A 6,888-nucleotide genomic window follows, 5' to 3' on the forward strand; every position below is an offset into this window, starting at 1 on the left:
GGAATTGGACGAAATCAACGCCCAGGGTCCTATTTTGCCACGAAGCTTCCAGAAGACCGAAGAGGAGACGAAGTGGGGCCACGAGGTGGCCACACCATAGGGCGGCGCGGCCCAGGTCTTGGCCGCGCCGACCTGTGGTGTGGGGCTCTCGTGTGGCCCCCTGACCTGCCCTTCCGCCTACTTAAAGCCTCCGTCGCGAAACCCCCAGTACCGAGAGCCACGATACGGAAAACCTTCCAGAGACGCCGCCGCCGCCAATCCCATCTCGGGGGATTCAGGAGATCGCCTCCGGCACCCTGCCGGAGAGGGGAATCATCTCCCGGAGGACTCTACGCCGCCATGGTCGCCTCCGGAGCGATGAGTGAGTAGTCTACCCCTGGACTATGGGTCCATAGCAGTAGCTAGATGGTTGTCTTCTCCCTATTGTGCTTAATTGTCGGGTCTTGTGAGCTGCCGAACATGATCAAGATCATCTATCTGTAATTCTATATGTTGCGTTTGTTGGGATCCGATGAATAGAGAATACTTGTTATGTTGATTATCAATTTATATCTATGTGTTGTTTATGATCTTGCATGCTCTCCGTTAGTAGTAGATGCTCTGGCCAAGTAAATGCTTGTAACTCCAAGAGGGAGTATTTATGCTCGATAGTGGGTTCATGTCTCCGTGAATCTGGGGAAGTGACAGAAATCTCTAAGATTATGGATGTGTTGTTGCCACTAGGGATAAAACATTGGTGCTATGTTCGAGGATGTAGTCACTGATTACATTACGCGCAATACTTAATGCAATTGTCTCGTTGTTAGCAACTTAATACCGGAGGGGGTTCGGATGATAACCTCGAAGGTGGACTTTTTAGGCATAGATGCATGCTCGGATAGCGGTCTATGTACTTTGTCGTAATGCCCAATTAAATCTCACTATACTCATCATAATATGTATGTGCATGGTCATGCCCTCTTTATTTGTCAATTGCCCAACCGTAATTTGTTCACCCAACATGCTCGTTTATCTTATGGGAGAGACACCTCTAGTGAACTGTGGACCCCGGTCCAATTCTCTATACTGAAATACAATCTCATTGCAATACTGTTTTACTCGTTTTCCGCAAACAATCATCATCCACACTATACATCTAATCCTTTGTTACAGCAAGCCGGTGAGATTGACAACCTCACTCGTTTCGTTGGGGCAAAGTACTTTGGTTGTGTTGTGCAGGTTCCACGTTGGCGCCGGAATCCCTGGTGTTGCGCCGCACTACATCCCGCCGCCATCAACCTTCAACGTGCTTCTTGACTCCTACTGGTTCGATTAAACCTTGGTTTCTTACTGAGGGAAACTTGCCGCTGTGCGCATCACACCTTCCTCTTGGGGTTCCCAACGGACGTGTCAACCACACGCATCATCCGCCCACACGGTCTGGGCTAAGATCACCGGTCTCTTCACCGACAACAAAATCCAGCGGGTCACCTTCCTCCAGCAGGAGTTCTTCGGCACCCACCAGAACGAACTCTCTCTCGATGAGTACACCCTCAAGCTGAAGAGCCTCTCCGACGAGCTCAGTGACTTGGAGTTCCCGATCGATGACAAGATCATGCTCTCCACCCTATCGGCGGGTCTCGGCGAGGATCTCAGCAATGCCGCCTCCAACCTCACGCTCCTCACCACGCCCACCTTCGAGCAGGACGTGGCCTACCTGCGCCTCGAGGAGCGCCGTCTCAAGCATCTCCGGGCTCGCGCGGCCCACACCGCCTTCGTTGATGGCTTCTCCCGTGGTGCCCAGACTCATGCGCCCCGTGCCCCTGCGCCTCGTCCCATGGGTCCCCCCGCCGAGTTTCCCCGCCACCGGCCAGCCGCCCGGTCAGACCGGACCGTGGACCGGCCAGTCCGGTCAGCAGGCCGGCCAGACCGGCCCCTAGACTGGCCACGCCGGCGCCCAGGCTGACCAGACCGGCCCCTGGACCGGGCAGCCTGCTCCTTTTGGCGGTAGCCGCCGCGGCCGTCGTCGCCGTGGAGGTGGCAACGGTGGCGCCAATGCCACCGCCCCCGCGCCTCGTCCCCCGCAGTACACCGCCCCTCCGCCATGGACTGCCGTTCACAACCCGTGGAGGCTTTGGATAGCTCTCCTCCTTGGGGAAGCGGAGCGAGCTCTCCTTCTTGCTGAACCCCATCTTCTTCAGTAGATTGATGTCTTGGGTAGAGATCTTGGATCTTTCCCACTCCGCGCTTCCCAGATCCGCCGTCGCCATTCTTGACTCCGGAGTGCTATGCCTTGTCAAACGGATGCGAGGCAGCATCAATAAACTTGGCGGCGAAGAGTGTGAATGTGGTTGAGCGCTTGGAGCAATGGAAGCAATGGAGGATTTTGCAGAGGAGAAGCAGACAGGCGGCGCGAGTGAAAGGACCAGAGGAGGAAGAAGATGCCTTTATATAGAGGTGCGGTGAATCGACGCGCCGTTCGATTGAGAGCTTGCGGGACTGATGGTGTACACGTGGACAAGGGGTAAAAAGTAATTTCATACAGGCGCGAAAGCACAGGAGCTACAGTACGTGCGCCAGGAAAAGCGGAGGACGTGTGTCCCCCACTTGCACGACGTGTCAATACGATGCGTAATTTGGGCCCGCAAGGCAGCGAGAGAGAACTTCTCGCGTTTTCCAGGAACAGCGATCGTGGCTATCGTCAGCAATGATGTCACCTTAGCAAGAGAAAATTTCGACTCAACAGCTTCATAAAAAGGCGACAGCAAAAGATTATGGATCATTTTGAGAGCCTTTGATCAAATACAAGTTTTTGATCAAATGCTCGGGCGCTACTTTGGAAAAATGAAAAATTCGAGATAGACAAAATAGAAATGGCAAGAGCCTATGATCAAATACAAGTATTTGCTCATAGCCTCGGGGGCTACTCCCATCGGGAGCGCTGTTCGCGCACCCGAGAGATTTGAAAAACTATGCGACAGATGAAAAATATAGCGATATAAGGTGTGGAGCCTACACCCAAGTACAAGTCCTTGGCTGTAGCCTCGGGGGCTACTCCCATCGAGAACGTTGTTCGCGTGCCCGATGAAATTATAAAAAAAAAAGAAAAGAGAAAAAAAGAGAGAAGAAAGAAAGAAAAAAGAGAGAAAGAAGAAAAAGTGAGTATATTTCGAGTTATATAAATAACTCGACATATACTCCCATCGGGAAAGCAATATAAGTCATCAGTTGACTCAATGAAATGTGCTATTCCAACAGCCAAAAAAGCACTCGACAATATATTCTCAGAACGCCAAAGTTGCGAACAATCTCTGAATGCCGCAAAACTTTGCGAAGGTAAGACCCCGGATCCGTTCTGTGTGGCGTGGCGCCGTCTCTGACGTCGGTTTGCTACTTTTTTCCGTATCAACAGATACGAAGAAAAATCCTAACGGACACGTTAGGTACCCGATAAATATGACTGGGACTCGACGGAATGGTAAGACCTTAAGCGGCACCCGTCGAAGTTTACACCAGTATCCCGAGATCATGTCCAGGGACGTGATCTTGAAGTAGGTTTTTGCGGATTGCCACTAGAGCGGTTAACTAGTACCCGATCCGTCGGATGAACTAGCCCCAACTACCATTATCCCTGTACAATATAGAAATTCGTATGCAAAGATATGTGGTGAAGATCGAGTTATCGAATAAATATAAAGGTGGAGATTTTCCCCGACTCTACGATTCAAGCAAAATCTCGGGGCTACCGACATAGGCATCCCCAATGGGCCTGCCGAAGATGGTACCCGGGGTTCACTGAAGGCCCACGACCCGAAGGATAAGAAGAATTCGGAAGCCCAACTTGCTAGTTAAGGAAAGCTAGAGTTGTATTAGGAGAGAATACTTGTAATATTGCGGGAAGAGTTAGAAACCTTCCCGGACTCTGTAACTTGTACATCACGAATCCCTCGGCTCCACCTCCTATATAAGGGGGAGTCGAGGGACAAAGAAATCATCGATTCATTGTCTCACAAACCCTAGTTTTCATATCGTCGAGTACTTTTCGGCTGAAACCTTCGAGATCTACTTGCCCTCTACTTCTAATTAAACCCTAGTCTACAACCCGTAGGCATTGACAAGTTAATCCCTTGTCACCGGGGTTGTTCACGCCTACTCCATGCCCGTGCCGCGCGAGCCCTACCCGGGCTTCATGGGGCCGCGTCCAGCCACCCACCATGCGTTCTACACAGCGCCCCAGCCTGCCCCGGCCTACGCCCTCCCCGGGCGCGACCCCGTGGGGTCCCGCGCTCCTGACCGCCCTCCAGAGCGCCCCCTCCGCTAGGGCGTATGGCGGCGGTGGCGACTGGTTCATGGACACCGGCGCTTCCGCGCATATGGATGCGCACCCTAGTAACCTCTCATTTTCTACACCCGCTTCCACTTCCTCTCGCATCATCGTTGGCAACGGTCATGCTCTTCCTATTGCTCACACTGATTCTGTCTCTTTTCCTTCCACTTCCACTCCTCTCTCTCTCCATAACGTTCTTGTTTCTCCTGACTTGATTAAAAATCTTGTTTCCGTTAAGTCTTTCTGTCGTGATAACCCTGTGACTGTGGAATTTGACGCTTTTGGTTTCTCTGTCAAGGATGGTCGTACCTGGATGCTCCTCCACCGATGTGACAGCCCCGGAGATCTCTACCCCGTTGGCGCGGCCTCCACCACCACCGGCCGCCCACTCGCCCTCTCCGCCGGTGTCGATCTTTGGCACGCCCGTCTTGGCCATCCTAGCTCCGCCACTCTGCGTCAAATAATGCAAGGCTTCTCCTTTACTTGTAATAAAATGGATGCCCACTCTTGTGAAGCATGTCGTCTAGGCAAACATGTTCGCCTTCCATTTAGTTCCTCCTCCACAGTCGCGTCTTTTCCATTTCAACTTATTCATAGTGATATTTGGACCTCGCCGGTTCCGAGTAATTCTGGTTATAATTATTATCTTGTGATTCTTGATGATTACTCGCATTTTGTATGGACTTTTCCCCTTCGCCGTAAATCAGATGTTGCCGCCACCCTCACCTCCTTCTTTGCCTTCGTCTCCACTCAGTTCGGTCGCCCCATCCACGCCTTACAAATCGAGAATGGCAAGGAGTTCGACAACATCACCATTCGCTCACTTCTCGCCACCCACGGCGCTGTCTTCCGCCTCACGTGTCCATACACTTCTTCATAGAACGGCCGTGCCGAATGGATGCTTCGTACCCTCAACGACTGCGTCCGCACCCTTCTGTTCCACGCCTCCATGCCCCCGCGATTCTGGCCGGATGCTATCGCCACGGTGACTCTCCTCGTCAACATCCGCCCGTGTCGTGTGTGTTGGTCCTACACGCCTTATCACCTTCTCTACGGTGCGCCGCCCGCCTATGATGACCTTCGCATCTTCGGCTGCTGGTGTTATCCTAACACTGCTGCCACCGCCATGCATAAGCTTGCGCCGCGCTCTCTCCCTTGTGTGTTTCTCGGCTACCCCGCCAACACCAAGGGCTACCGCTGTTACGACCCGGTCTCTCATCGTGTCCTCACTTCCCGGCACGTGTACTTTGACGAGTTGGTTTTTCCGTTTCAGCAGGGACTCTCGGCGATGATACGCGTACAACACGCGTCCGTTGGGAACCCCAAGTGGAAGGTGTGATGCGTACAGTAGCAAGTTTCCCTCAGTAAGAAACCAAGGTTTATCGAACCAGTAGGAGTCAAGGAGCACGTGAAGGTTGTTGGTGACGGAGTGTAGTGCGACGCAACACCAGGGATTATGGCGCCAAAGTGGAACCTACACAACACAATCAAGATACTTTGCCCCAACGTAACAGTGAGGTTGTCAATCTCACCGGCTTGCTGTAAACAAAGGATTAGATGTATAGTGTGGAAGATGATGTTTGCGAAGAACAGTAAGAACAAGTATTGCAGTAGATTGTATTCGATGTAAAAGAATGGACCGGGGTCCACAATTCACTAGTGGTGTCTCTCCAATAAGAATTAGCATGTTGGGTGAACAAATTACAGTTGGGCAATTGACAAATAAAGATGGCATGACAATGCACATACATATTATGATGAGTAGTGTGAAATTCAATTGGGCATTACGACAAAGTACATAGACCGCTATCCAACATGCATCTATGCCTAAAAGTCCACCTTCGGGTTAGCATCCGCACCCCTTCCAGTATTAAGTTGCAAACAACAGACAATTGCATTAAGTATGGTGCGTAATGTAATCAACACAAATATACTTAGACAAAACATTGATGTTTTATCCCTAGTGGCAACAGCACATCTACAACCTTAGAACTTTCTGTCACTGTCCCAGATTAAATGGAGGCATGAACCCACTATCGAGCATAAATACTCCCTCTTGGAGTTACAAGTATCAACTTGGCCAGAGCCTCTACTAGCAACGGAGAGCATGCAAGATCATAAACAACACATAGATGATAGATTGATAATCAACATAACATAGTATTCCATATTCATCAGATCCCAACAAACTCAACATGTAGCATTACAAATAGATGATCTTGATCATGTTAGGCAGCTCACAAGATCGAATAATGATAGCACATTGAGGAGAAGACAACCATCTAGCTACTGCTATGGACCCATAGTCCAGGGGTGAACTACTCACACATCACTCCGGAGGCGATCATGGCGATGAAGAGTCCTCCGGGAGATGATTCCCCTCTCCGGCAGGGTGCCGGAGGCGATCTCCTGAATCCCCCGAGATGGGATTGGCGGCGGCGGCGTCTCTGGAAGGTTTTCCGTATCGTGGCTCTCGGTACTAGGGTTTTCTCGACGAAGGCTTCTTATAGGCGGAAGGGCAGAGTCGGGGGGCTGACGGGGGCCCCACACGCTAGGGCGGCGTGGGCCCAGCCCTGGCCGCG

The sequence above is a fragment of the Lolium rigidum genome, unplaced genomic scaffold (genome assembly GCF_022539505.1).
Source record: "Lolium rigidum isolate FL_2022 unplaced genomic scaffold, APGP_CSIRO_Lrig_0.1 contig_8472_1, whole genome shotgun sequence".
NCBI lineage: Eukaryota > Viridiplantae > Streptophyta > Magnoliopsida > Poales > Poaceae > Lolium > Lolium rigidum.